General features: G+C 49.1%; 1 protein-coding gene across 6 annotated transcripts in view; it reads left to right on the plus strand.

Moving 5' to 3' along the window:
* The first annotated feature begins 881 nt into the window (after nt 1–881).
* Nucleotides 882–13,459, plus strand: part of FAR1 (fatty acyl-CoA reductase 1) — a 72,274-nt gene continuing 59,696 nt past the window's right edge. For 5 of the 6 annotated variants that reach the window (XR_013635923.1, XM_073347686.1, XM_073347687.1 and 2 more), the window contains exon 1: nt 1,828–1,954. The gene's annotated coding sequence lies outside the window, so the exon portion shown is untranslated. Of the gene's footprint in view, nt 1,099–1,827; nt 1,955–13,459 lie in introns of those variants that run through there. The other variant, XM_073347685.2, reaches the window with a different exon arrangement.

Below are 13,459 nucleotides of genomic sequence, written 5' to 3' on the forward strand. Positions count from 1 at the left end.
ACAAGAGGAGGTGGTGGACCCTTGGAGTTTACCAGAACAGTGGCTCCATCGTGCAGGGCTATGACATAATGGCAGGGTTATGGTGAGGTGGCAGGCGGGCTGGGATTAGGGTTGCCAACTTTCTGCTTGCACAAAACCAAACACCTTCACCCTGCCCCACCCCTTCTCTGAGGCCCCATCCCCCACTCACTCCATACCCCCTCCCTCTGTCACTCATTCTCCTCACCCTCCCTTATTCGCTCATTTTTACTGGGCTGGCTCAGGGGCTTGGGGTGCGGGAGGGGGTGAGGTCTCTGACTGGGAGTGTGGGATCTGGGGTGGAGCCAGAAATTAGGGGTTCAGGGTGCAGGATGGGGCTCCGGGTTGAGGCAGTGGGTTGGGATGCGAGAAGGGTTGAGGGCTCCGGCTGGTGGTGCAGGCTCAGGGGTGGGGCCAGGGATGAGGGATTTGGGGTGTAGGAGGGGGCTCTGGGCTGGGGGGTGTAGCCAAGGGGTTCAGAGTATGTAAGGGGGCTCCGGGCTGAGGCAGGGGGTTGGTGTGTGTGACGGGGGTGCGGGTTCCGGGATGGGGCCAGAAATGAGGGGATCAGGGTGTGGGAGGCGGCTCTGGACTGGGGGTACAGGCTTTGGTGTGGGGCCAGGGATGAGGACTTGGGATGCAGGAGGGGGATCAGGGCTGGGGCAAGGGGTTGGGGCATGGGAGAGGATCAGGGGTGCAGGTTCCGGCACCTCAAGCAGCTCCCAGAAGCAGCAGCATGTCCCCCCCTCTGGCTCCTACATGTGGCCAGGTGGCTCTGTGCGCTGACCTTCTGCAGGCGCCGCCCCCACCGCTCCCATTGGCCGCGATTCCAGGCCAATGGGAGCTGCAGAGCCGGCACTTGGGGTGATGGCAGCGTGGGGAGGCCCCCGGCTCTCCCTCCGCAGAGGAGCCAGACTAGGCAGAGGCTGCTGATTCCGGGAGTCGTGTGGAGCCCTGCGAGGCCGGGAGCCTGCCTTGTCCCGCTGCGACGGCACCCAGCAGTGCTGACCTGAGCGGCCGGAGTCCCTTTTCCATCAGGCGTCCCCGTCAAAAACCCAACACCCGGGCAACCCTAGCTGGGTCTGTGGTGTGAGCGGCCGGGCCATGAAGCGGCGGTGGGAAGTTATATCGCTGGGGCAGGATGGTGGGAGCGGCTGGGGGGCGTTTGAGGACCCGGTGCAGGCGGGAGGGCTGCGTGCAACGGCAGGCTGACGGGTGGGGTACGAGCTGGGGAAAGGAGGCGCCTGGGGCGGTGGGGAGAGATGGCAGGGCCACGGTGCGAGGCTGGGTTGGGCAGCAGCGTGTGTGGCTGGACCGGGAGGTTTTGCGGCACGTTGTGGCTCTGTGGCAGCAGGGGGGGCGGTTGGGGGGACGGGGCGCAATGCGGAACGGCGGCGGCGCTGGGGGAGCGGTAACGGCTGGGTCACCGGCGGGCGGGCAGGGGCGCTGTGGCACGGAGTGCGGGCGCCCGTCCCACGCAGCAGCAAAGCACCGGGGGGGGGGAGGGGCTTCGGCCCAGGCTGTGACCGCTGCCCCGCAAAGGCAGGTCACGCGTCCGCTGGGCGACCCACGACGCCCCTCCCCCACCCCGCGGCCCGTCGCTCGCTCGCTCCCCCGCCCGCCCTCTACTGGCGTCTCAGCCCGCGAGCAGGTGTCTTGCTACCGGCTGGGGCCGGACGGATCCGAGAATCTACCAATCAGCGGCGCATTTCGCTCGGAGAGTGGCGTGAGCGGGAGCCAATAGGAAGGTGGATAGCACGTGCCGCACAGCGGCCAATGATAGCGGCTCTTTCAGATCCGGCTGGGTTTCTGGGAAGTAGGCGGCCCCAGGCGGCAGGGGCAGAAGGGACGGGCGGGGCTGGAAGTAGCTAGTTGCCGCTGGGCGCATCCGACGCGGAGGACGTCCAGGCTCAGCGGGGCCCGCGGCAGCACAACGGTACGGGGCGGCGCCGTGAGCGGGCGGGACCCCTGGTGCCTTCCCTGGGGGGAAGCGCTGAGCCCCACCCCCTCCCCCCCGCTGCCGCCGGGGGGGCTGTCTCCGGGCAGGGTAGTTGGGCGCGGTGTCAGGAGTGCCCGGGGGAGGGGCGTGTTGGGGGCTGGGTGCCGTGCCCGGGCGGGGGGGAGAGGAAGGGAAGAGGTGCGGGGACTGCTCGGGTGGGTGTTCTGCGCGTGGGGGGCGCTGCTGGCGCTGGGGGAGTACAGGGGGCAGCATCCCCAAGGAGTAACAGGGGCTGAGGCTGTCTCCGGTATAGGGGCGGTACTGGGGTTTTCTGTCTGACAGGAAGGGGATCAACACAGGTTCCTCCTCAAATTATGTGAGTTTTGTAGTTGCATTCACCATAATGCTGTGGATGTGTTCGTCCTAGACCTTTAACTACCTTGTTTTAGGTATAAACTTTCTTGTGCTGTGTGGATTGATGGCTCTGTTCCGTATACTGTGACGCTGTAATGTTGCTGCATTTGCATATGTAGGACTACGTGCCCTGATAGCCTTGGAACTCTTGCCTGATGTTAAATGATTTCTCCTAGCTTGTGCATTTCTTGGACTTCAGTCTCTTTTGGAAGGGGGATTTCGCCCCCCTCCATACGTCCTCCCAGTAGTCTTGTATATGAAAAGGGGTATTGCAAAGAGCAACACCCACTCTGCCGTTAGTTCTTCATCATGTACTTCCTACTTTTTCCCCTACTCGTGCCTTCTTATTGGTTGGGCCTCCTTGCATAGAGTAAAATACCTTTCTTCCCTACAAAGCAGCTCTCTGCTCCCTGCCTGGCAACCACTTCTCAGAGGCATTCTGTCTCCCCCTCCTAGTGTAGCTTGCTGCTCTTCTCACAGCAGCATTAAAACAGCTATGAGGGAAGGGAAGCGGCTAGAAGTAGCGGCTACTGGATGGGAAGCAGAGAGTAGCATTACAGGAAGGGACTACAGTCTCTCTTCCTGCAATACAAGAGTCTATGAGAGGATAGGGATTAAAACTGACCACTTCCTCATCTGAAGACTTTTCTGTCCAGTGGTTCCACAGAGTGGGGAAAGGTGTAGATGGGGTTATAATCCCTCCGATGCCCCAGGGCTTTAGGTTGCCATAGATCAACAGCTGATGGAGGTGGAACTCTGACGTTGACAGCTAGCATTGACAGCTAGCACTGAGTGGGAACAAAGGGGGACTTTCTTGCCTGAGGTCTGGTCGTAGAGTTTAAGGCCAGATACTCAGGCTGACCACCTAGATATCATAGCTACCAGCACCCACGTGCTAATTCCAACGATTGAAATTAAATCAAGGTATTACGGCCCACAGAGGACTAAACTATTACATGTCACAGGCAGAGAATAGGAGGGACCAAACTGCATTGGTGCTCAACATCCCACAATGGTAGGGAAATAATTAAATGAGATGTACCCAGATAATACTGGCAAGTAGCACTGCAGAGGAAGGCAAAAAACCCCAAAGTCGCTGCCAGTTTGATCTGGGGAAATGCTCCTTCCTGATCCTGCATATTGTGGTGAGTTAGACGATGAACATGTGAGTAAGACCCAGCCAGCCAAGCACCTGAGACAGCGAATGCTTGGTGCTACTTCAGGCTGGTGGTCCTTGTTCAGTGTCCCATCTTCAGCCATGGCTATCGCTGATGCATTAGAGGAAGAGGATCAAACCTACCCCGTAGGATGTTTTGGGGGACATGAGCTTCTAGGAACATAAGGCATAAATCAGAAGTGACCCTCAGGGCTGTTAAGCATTGCCTCCTTCCATTACAAGCAGCCCTCCCATACAGTTGCACTCATTAATTTGTCTAGCTCTCTTTGGGCAAATTAAAACTTAGGTCAACATAGCTATTGCAGTCAGGGGTGTGAGAATTCCACACCCGAGTGCTGTAGTTATGCCATTTAACCCTCAGCATAAACGTAGTTAGGTGGACAGAAGAATATTTGTTGACATAGCTGTTGCAACTCAAGGAGGTGGAGTTTTGGCAGTGACAGAAAATCCATTTCTATTGCTGTAGTCCAGGGGTCGGCAACCTTTTAGAAGTGGTGTTCCGAGTCTTCATTTATTTGCTTTAATTTAAGATTTCATGTGCCAATAATACATTTTAATGTTTTTTAGAAGGTCTCTCTCTATAAGTCTATATATTGTATAACTAAACTATTGTATGTAAACAAGGTTTTCAAAATGTTTAAGAAGCTTCATTTAAAATTAAATTAAAATGCTGATCTTACGCTGCCAGCCCGCTGCTGACCTGGGGTTCCGTTCACCTAGGCTGGCAGCAGGCTGAGCGGGGCCTGCGGGTAGGACCCTGGCTGGCAAGGGGCTGGCAGCCAGAACCCCAGACTGGCAGTGGGCTGAGTGGGGTTGGTGGCCGGGACCCCAGACCGGCAGTGGGCTGAGCCGCTCAGCCCACTGCCGCTCAGCCTGCTACTGCTCTGGGGTCCTGGCCCTGTCCACATAGAGTAAGTACCTACTTTCTCCCTGGTTCTAGCCATTCTCTTCCTCTCTCTGCACTGAGATGAGGGTGGGAGTGTGCTGAGAACAGGAGCAGGCTGGGGGTTGGGGTGAAGGATCTGGCCAGGAGCTAGAATGAGGGAGGGGGCAGGAGGTTCGAGTGTGGAGCACTTACCTGGGCAGCTCCCATTTGGTGTGAGGGGTGCAGGTGGGAATGTGGAAGTGAGTGTGCTGGAGCTCCCATTTGGTGCTCAGGGTGGGGGTGGGGATGCAGGGGTCAGGGTAGAGGGCTGGGGTGTGGGGGGATGCAGGGGTCAGGGCAGTGGGCTGGGGTCGTGGGGGTGCTCCCAGCCCCCTGCCCTGAGCGGCTCATGGCAGGAGGCTGGAGGGGATATGCCAATTCCACCCCCTTCCCCAAGGTCCCCTGAGCAGAGAGGGTGCTGCGGCTCTGATTTTCCCTCTCCTGCTCCATAGCAAGGGCCGTCAGCTGGCTGGAGGGAGGGAGGGAGAGAAGGAGGGGCAGGAACCCAGCATGCTGGGGGAAGAGGTGGGGGGAGGGGAAAGCTTGCCTGCCCCGCTAGGAGAGAGCGGTGGGTGGGGGGTGGAGAAGAGTGGGCCAGGCCGGGCAGGATTTTTAATGGCATGCAGCATGCCATTAAAAATTGGCTCGTGTGCCGTCTTTGGCACACGTGCCATAGGTTGCTGACCCCTGCTGTAGTCTGTGTCTACGTTCCAGAGTACAATGGCATAGCTATGGTGCCATAGCTATGCTGCTGTAGTGCCCATGGTGTAGATGTGGCTGGAGGCTTGAAGTAGGTGCTGGCACCTATTATGTACAACATTTTAAAACCTAGTTGCCTTTGTGCAATTGGTATCTTTTGGGTTTTTTTAATTGCACTTCATGTGAATCCCCTAATACATTAGAAGTTAATGGTGAACTCATAGTCATAGTAAGCTAGCATGAAACTGGTGAAACAGAATCTTTCTGAAACCTGAGCAGCATGAAATGCTTTGGTGAAAGGTTCATGTACGTATGCATGCTTAAGCATATTAATAGTAACGATTAAGATAAGAGATTCTGGCATAAAATGTCATCTTAATCAGTGCTTTATTTCATTAATCTCTGCCATCAATATTGTGTCTGAACTATGAATTCAGAGGGCTGAAGTAACATACAGTGTTACTCTGTGTACTGCAATACCTGGTCATGAGCTTTAAGAGTGAGAAACCTTGTTACAATTCCTCCTTATGTTTGTTTGGTCTTCAATGGGGCTTTAACATATGCCACTTTTTTCCCCTCAAAAAGCTTATGTACACATAGGAGAAACTGGTTTTCCAGTGATTGATAATTTTATTGTTTTTTTTAAGATTGTAGAGCCAGATTGAGGCAGTAGGGAGAAAATGTATATATTTTTAGCGTTACTTTGAAAGGAACAGATGTCAAAAAATTGATTTTTATTATTCTAATACTTAATTGTCATAAGTGATTGATACTTACCTTGAAGTATAAACATAACTGTGATATTGGAACACATTGTAGCTGTTTAAATTTAAAACTATTTTCTCTAAAGATGAAAAACCTTCCTGTCCCAATGCTAGTCATTTAGTATTGGGGAGTGATGGGGAGACGTGAACGTTGGGGGACAGTAATGGATTTGGTTTTCTGGATGTATTCGTAAATTTTTCAAGCCCTAAGATGGTAAGACCCGTTATCTTTGGTAAGCAGAGGCTGATAAATGTCTTGTAAACTTGAGGTACCACCATTTACCTCTGTCTTCTGAAAAGGCAAAGGAGCTCTCTGTTGCTCTCCCACTGCAGAGCTTCCTAGCTGTAGAGAGGGCATGTCTATCCCATCTCTCGGCTGCTGTAAGCAGAGGGCACTCTTTCATTTGCTGCTTTTCAGGCTCTGTTTTTTAGGCTTCTTTATGTGAATAATTCTAGTTCTTGATTCTGCTGCAGTTTAATAGCCTTTCTGAGCATCTGAAGTGTGAAACTGACACTGTAAGTTTCACAGCTTTTCCCTGGCTCTGGGTAACAGCTGTGAAGTTTACTAGCATTGTTAGTTTGACTCTGAAGCTGCTTGGAAAAGCTACCTGAGTAGCAGCAGCAGAACAGGACTTGTCTGTGGGCAAAGAAAAGCAGTACTGCATCACTTAGGGCTTGCGAGTTACAGTGCAATAAAGGAGCCCTGGGCGCACTAACTCACTACTCGTCCACACTGGCAAGGCACGTAGAGCGCTCTGACTCCATGGTTACAGCGCTGCTGGTACTCCACCTTGGCAAGTGGAATAACGTTTGCTGTCCCCCCGCTGGAGCGCTGCAGCACCAGTGTGAATGAGGTGTTGCATTACTGCGCTCTGATCAGCCTCCGGAAACGTCCAATAATCCCCTTAAGTCAAGTGGCAACTCTTGTCATTGTTTTTGAATCGCTGCAGGAATGCGGATATGCCCTTTGAAAACTCCGTTTCTGACAGCTGGCTGCTTATCTGCTCCGAGACAAAGCAAGCCATTAGTGTGGAATGCTGTGTGTGCGTGAGAGGGGGTTGTGGGGGTGGAGAGAGCGGTCTGCTGCTGCCTGAACTTACAAGACAGCATGCTGACATGCTCTCAGCCCCCCCAAACCCTCTCTGCCCCCCACATACGCACTCCCTGTCACACTCCACCCCTCCATTTGAAAAGCATGTTGCAGTCACTTGCATGCTGGGATAGCTGCCCATAATGCACTGCTCCCAATGCCGCTGCAAATGTGGCCATGCCAGTGTGCTTAAAGCTGTCAGTGTGGACAGACTGCAGCGCTTTCCCTACTGCGCTCTCCGAAGGCTGGTTTAACTCAAAGCGCTGTACATCTGCAGGTATAGCCAGGCTCTTACACTGCATTCACATTTGGAAGGTATCTTCACAATTACAAAAGCTATACATTTTATATTTAACATAGTCCAAATTATGCAGAAAGATGCCTTAGGGGGAACCACACTTACTAGTGAATGTTTCCTACTTTCTAGTGGTTAGTAGACTTTTTAGTGATTAGTGTCCTGTTTAGTATGCCACCAAGACATGCAGATACTGTTTAAGGAGCACAGTTTGTCAATTTTTGCTCTAGTGTCATCTCTAACACTTTAGAAGCAAGTTTTGAGGAAATATTATCTCAGGCAAACAATATCTGAAGGCAAGGTTCCAAAAAATCCAGTGCCACTGTAAAAGTTGTAGCTGTTCAATTCAGGTGTGATACCACTCTTATTAATGTGGTGTTTGCACATTAGTTCTTTTTTTTGGGAAAGGGCATCATTTTCTAAGTAATTGATCCAATTGTTAGAGGTGGGTCTTTGGGTTGGATACCCGAGCAACGTGCTTGCATGACTCTGTCAAAGGGGAAAGGAATCCAATATTTTTGGGAGGATGGTGCGGCACAGAAGGGGTTCATATATTTTGTATAACTTGTTCACTTGCCACCTGAATATCTTTATGCTGTACCTTTTTGTGGGACAATTAAATGAACCATCACGTTCTTACTGAAAAGGTGAATATATGCTTTAAAAGGATGGTGTGGTCTTACCAGCTTCAAAACTATGAATATAAGTAAATTTAATGGAAACGGTAGGGATGGTTTTTGTGTGTAAGCAAAGATTGCATTAAATGTGATAACTGCATTGTTATGAATCTGACCTTGGCATAGCTCCCCTTTAGGGGTTACATAGGGAGTACAAATGGATCCTCACCCCTGTGGGTGCAGTAGAATATGTCAATCTAGAGGGGCCGTCATACTACCCTCTGCTCAAGGTTTTCTGAATATTTCTTCCCCTCTCAGGGTCTCGGGTGAAACAAACAAAGCAGTCCAGGGTCAGCAAATGAGGCTAAATAAAAGAAAAACGAGAGAACCTGTAGGCAGCTTCAGTAAGGATATTGGTCTCTGACTTAAGAGAGCCTTGGAAGTATCACAGTCCACTCCAGAGTTCTCTGTGTCTCCAGCATAACTGTCTTTCTCCCTCTTAGCCCAGAGGGTCAGTGTTCTCCTTTCTTCAGGGGTAGGGGCTGTGTTGCCTGACAAATCTCGCTCTGGGGAGCTCAACCTCCTACTTTCTGCCCAGGGATCCCCCCTTCTGTGTGGAGGTCCCCCCTTTTAATTCCTCCAGTTCTTGCATAATTTGCAGATGTGGTGGGGTTGGGCAACGGTAGCCCAAAGCAGATTCTTAAACCACCCTGGTGTGTGGTTTGTATACCCCCTCACATGAATTTCAAATACAAATTAATAGACCAATAGTGGCTGTTCAGAATGAATAAAGAAGTTATCTGAGAGTAATGGCAGAAGTTCTTGAACTGTCTGCATTCCCAACAGGATTTGGGGAGGGGGGGAGACACATGTTCTGTAGCTTGCTTGGAACTACTACTGTACCTAATCGCACCCTGCTAAACATGGCTTGCTGCTTAATTGGGCTGATTGCATGGTGAATTTCAACATAATTTATTTTGTTGCCTCTGGATGTAATCAAGAATCTACCTTTGTGGAGGGAGGATTCTCCTCCACAATTTTGAATAAGGGGGATTCAAAAATCTTACCCTCTTTTCCTTCCACTTCCCCATTCTGTTCCTCCTACAGTTTTTTGTTGCAATTCTTCCCCACCAGTTCATCACCAACAATTTCCCCCACTCCATTTCCTTTTATTGGTTGACGAAGGCAGACCTGCACTTGAAAGAAGTAAGTTCTCCCCTATTGCAACTGCTGTTCAAATAGATTCCCTCTCCTTCCTGGGACTGCTGTTCTTGCCTTTGTCTGCAGCACTAGGAGGAGTTATCAGAGTAACAGCCGTGTTAGTCTGTATTCGCAAAAAGAAAAGGAGTACTTGTGGCACCTTAGAGACTAACCAATTTATTTGAGCATAAGCTTTCATGAGCTACAGCTCACTTCATCGTATGCATACTGTGGAAACTGCAGAAGACATCAGCTGCTGACTTAGGAGGTGGAGATAGGCGCTGAACCTTCTACCACCAGTTCCCCTTCATGATAAAGTAGTGGCTTTTGTAGGCCAATCTGTCCCCACCCACCTAATGCCACTGGGGATACTGAGGTGTCATGTTCCTCCTCCAGATCTTAATTAATTTTACTTGTGATAAATCTCTGCCTTGCTCATCAGGGACTTGGTTGTTTGGCCTGAAGTATGTTTCTCCCTGATTGAGTGAAGTATGGTGGAAATCTGAGAATTGTATGATTCTGGAGACTGCACAATGAATTAAAGTGTGATTTAACTGTGAAATATAACTCTCTAAAAGTGGCTTATGTGGTTCTAAGCTTGTCTACTCTATCTCAAGTATCCTCAGTTTACAAGTAGAAAGATCATAGGCTGGTAGACTTTTTTTTTTTAATCTAAGAATCAGGCTGTTTGTTCTCGTGAAGCAACAGTAATATGTTCTGTAGACTTAATTAGGGGTTCACTTACATCTATGCCAGAGGTTCTCAAACTGGGGGTCGGGAGCCCTCTGGGGGTCATGAGGTTATTACTTGGGGGGTTGGAAGCTGTCAGCCTCCACCCCAAACCCCGCTTTACCTCCAGCATTTATAATTGTGTTAAATATATTAAAAAGTGTTTTTAATTTATAAGGGGGGGTCACACTCAGAGGCTTGCTGTGTGAAAGGGGTCACCAGTACAAAAGTTTGAGAACCGCTGATCTACGCTAACCTACTGTTTACTTTGTGTTTTCACAAGTGTAACAATTTGGAAGTCAGTAAATAATCCATCCATTCACATGTAGAAATCAAATTTTACTGTCCACTAAGGTGTGTGGTATAAAAAAAACAAACAAAAAAACCTTACATTAATTGCCAAGGTAAGCATGTTTGACTCTGAACACAGGGATCAACTCTGTTGTGTAAAAAGGTGCCATCTTCAGTCACTTTTTAGATTAGAATTGCTCTCTTAATCCCTGGCTATGTGGTCCTTGTTTAATCCATAACTTGTTTATTTTTTGTTAGGTTTACAACAAGCATACCACTTATCTGTAGTAAGTTTTAGCACGTGAAGGACACCAGTCATCAAATGCTTTCTTCATGTGTACACTGTTTTGACATTTCTTGAGGAAGCAATCCCAAAAATTACCAGGGGAAAATGCCACCACACAAATGACAAACTAAAAGTTTGAAAGCCTGGTGCTTTTAGTTTTAAATGCTGTAATAAATAAGGGGTGAGGTGGTGGGGAGCTCCCTTTGATGGACACCCAGCCAGCTAGCTGTAAAATCCCTCTTGGTAGCTGTTCTTTACTTGCTTTACCTGTAAAGGATTAAAAAGTCCCCCAGGTAAACAAAAGAAAAAAGTGGGCACCTGACCAAAAGAGCAAATGAGAAGGTAGAACTCTTTAAAATCGGAAAAGAAACTTTCCCTTTGTCTGTTCTCTCTGAGCTGAAGGGTTAGAGTAGCCATGCCCTTATGATTTACCTTATGATTATAAGTCATCAGATCATGCCTAGAACTACTTAGAATCATAGAACATCAGGGTTGGAAGGGACCTCAGGAGGTCATCTAGTCCAACCCCCTGCTCAAAGCAGGACCAATTCCCCGCTTATCTGAACTCCAGTGTGTAAGTAGATGAGAATGTTTAACTAGATGCGATTAGGGTTATTTCTTTTATTTCTTATTGGCTTGCGGATTCCTCTGTGCTAACCCCAGATGCTTTTGTTTGCTTGTAACCTTTAAGCAAGAGGTGGGCAAACTATGGCCCGCAGGACCCTCCTGCCCGGCCCCTGAGCTCCTGGCCCAGGAGGCTAGCCCCCAGCCACTCCTGCGCTGTTCTCCCTCCCCCGCAGCCTCAGCACGCTGCGCTGCCAGCATAATACTCCGGGTGGCGGGGCTGCAGAGCTGCGGCCTGACCCGGGGCTCTGGGCAGCAGGGCTGTAGCGCCACCAGCCACTGGTGCTCCAGGCAGCGCGGTAAGGGGGCAGGGAGCAGTGGGGGTTGGATAGAGGGCAGGGGAGTTGGGGTGGGGGTGTGGATAGTGTTTGGGATGATCAGAGGGCGGGGAACGGGGAGGGGGGTTGGATGGGGCAGGAGGTCCGGGGAGGGGGGGGGTGTCAGGAATGAGAGGGAGGATTGGATGGGGCAGCAGGAGGCAGTTAGGGTGGAGGTTCCATTCCAGTTAGGGAACAGGGGGCATTGGATGGGGAAGGAGTCCTGGGGGAGCTGTAAGAGGCTGAGAAACTGGAGGGTCAGATAGGAGGCAGGGGCTGGGCCATGCCTGGCTCTTTGGGGAGACACAGCCTACACTACCCGGCCCTCTGTACAATTTTGGAAACCCATTGTGGCCCTCAGGCTAAAAAGTTTGCCCGCCCTGGCTTTAAGCTGAACGCCCAAGAAAGCTATTTTGGGTGCTTGATTTTTGGAATTAGGCTTTTGCTTAATTTTAAAAGTGCAAGTTCTAGATGTGTATTCTTTCTTTTTGTTTTTAATAAAATTTACCTTTTTTAAGAACAGGATTGGATTTTTGGTGTCTTAAGAGGTTTGTGCATGTTGGTTGATTAGCTGGTAGCCACAGCTAATTTCCTTTGTTTCCTTTTTCAGCTTTTCCCTGGAGGAGGAATGAAAGGGCTTGAGGGCAGCCCACAGGGAGGAATTCCCAAGTGTTCCTTCCTGGGTTCAAAGGGGGTTTTGTTGCATTTGGGTGGTGGCAGCATTTACCAAGCCAAGGTCAGAGAAAAGCTGTAACCTTGGGAGTTTACTACAAGCCTGGAGTGGCAAGTATTAATTTTTAAAATCCTTGCAGGCCCCACTTCTGCACTTGGAGTGACAGAGTTGGGATTCAGCCTTGACAAATGCCAATATCCATTCTAAGTATTTAGCATAATCAAACTATTTCATATTGGTATGGAGATTGCATAGATGCTTCTGTTGTCTTATCTCATTTATGGATTGAACAATGGTCAGATGATTACATTGGGTTTATTAGATTTTTCAGCAGTTTCTGATACTGTTGACAGTGTAGCCTATAGGTATAGATATTTGCTAGGTGAGACACAGGTATAAGTTAAGGCAATAATGCAACAAGCTTACTAGCCTCAAGGCCTGTAAGATAGTAGCTTAGTTAAACTAATCAAGGCATAAGGCCCCAAAAGCATAAGCTAACCAAGAGTAACCCTAGATCTTAAGATATCACAAGATAGAATTCTATAATGACTTAACTGCTGACAGGTAACTACAAGATGTTACTTTATACCATCTTGGAATATTTTAAGTTGGGGACATTAGCAGACGTCTGACTACAAGAATGCATTAGTAACTAATGGATGTCCATGTTAATAAGCTTTAGTAACTAATGGATGTCCATATTAATAAGCTTGTGGTAAAAGGATTAATAACCTATGGGAGACAGGTGAGGAACTACAAATAAGGTAGAGGGGCTGAAATCCCTACTGAATATACATTAGGCATAGTAGCAACAGTATAACACACCATAAAAGCTGTATCCTGGCTACCCAGGATGATGACTGATGGTGAGGGGGGCAGATGAGGAAGATATCTAAAACTTCAGGCTGCTCAGATAATTCTGTACTATGTTTACCTACCTTACTAGGTTGGAATGTTTTTAACTTTGCTAAGTGTGTTGTTAAAACTATTACAATTACAGAAGGTTTTTCCTAGATGTGAGTGTTGTTATTGGTGTGCACATTGGGGCTCCCCACTGAACAGTAATTCTGATAATGTTAGGTCTGATCTTGGGACAAGAACCTACCAAATTTCAGAATGCTTAATTAGGAAAACAAAATCAGTAATATAATCAATATACAATATCTGTCTATATCGGACAATAGTGAGTGGTTGTTGCTATGTACGACATGGGTTGACAAGATTACTATATTTTGATTCTGTAAATTCCTCGGACGGCTTCTGAAAGAGCAGAGATTGGCTATTGCTCATGCTTTCCATGACACTCTTGGGGAGAAACTGCCGGGTTTCATCTTTTTAAGCCTGTTTCTATTAGTGTAACTGAGACTGTTAGGGTAGACCACAATATTTTGGATTACAGTA

This window comes from Lepidochelys kempii, chromosome 6 (genome assembly GCF_965140285.1).
Source record: "Lepidochelys kempii isolate rLepKem1 chromosome 6, rLepKem1.hap1, whole genome shotgun sequence".
Classification (NCBI taxonomy): Eukaryota; Metazoa; Chordata; order Testudines; family Cheloniidae; genus Lepidochelys; species Lepidochelys kempii.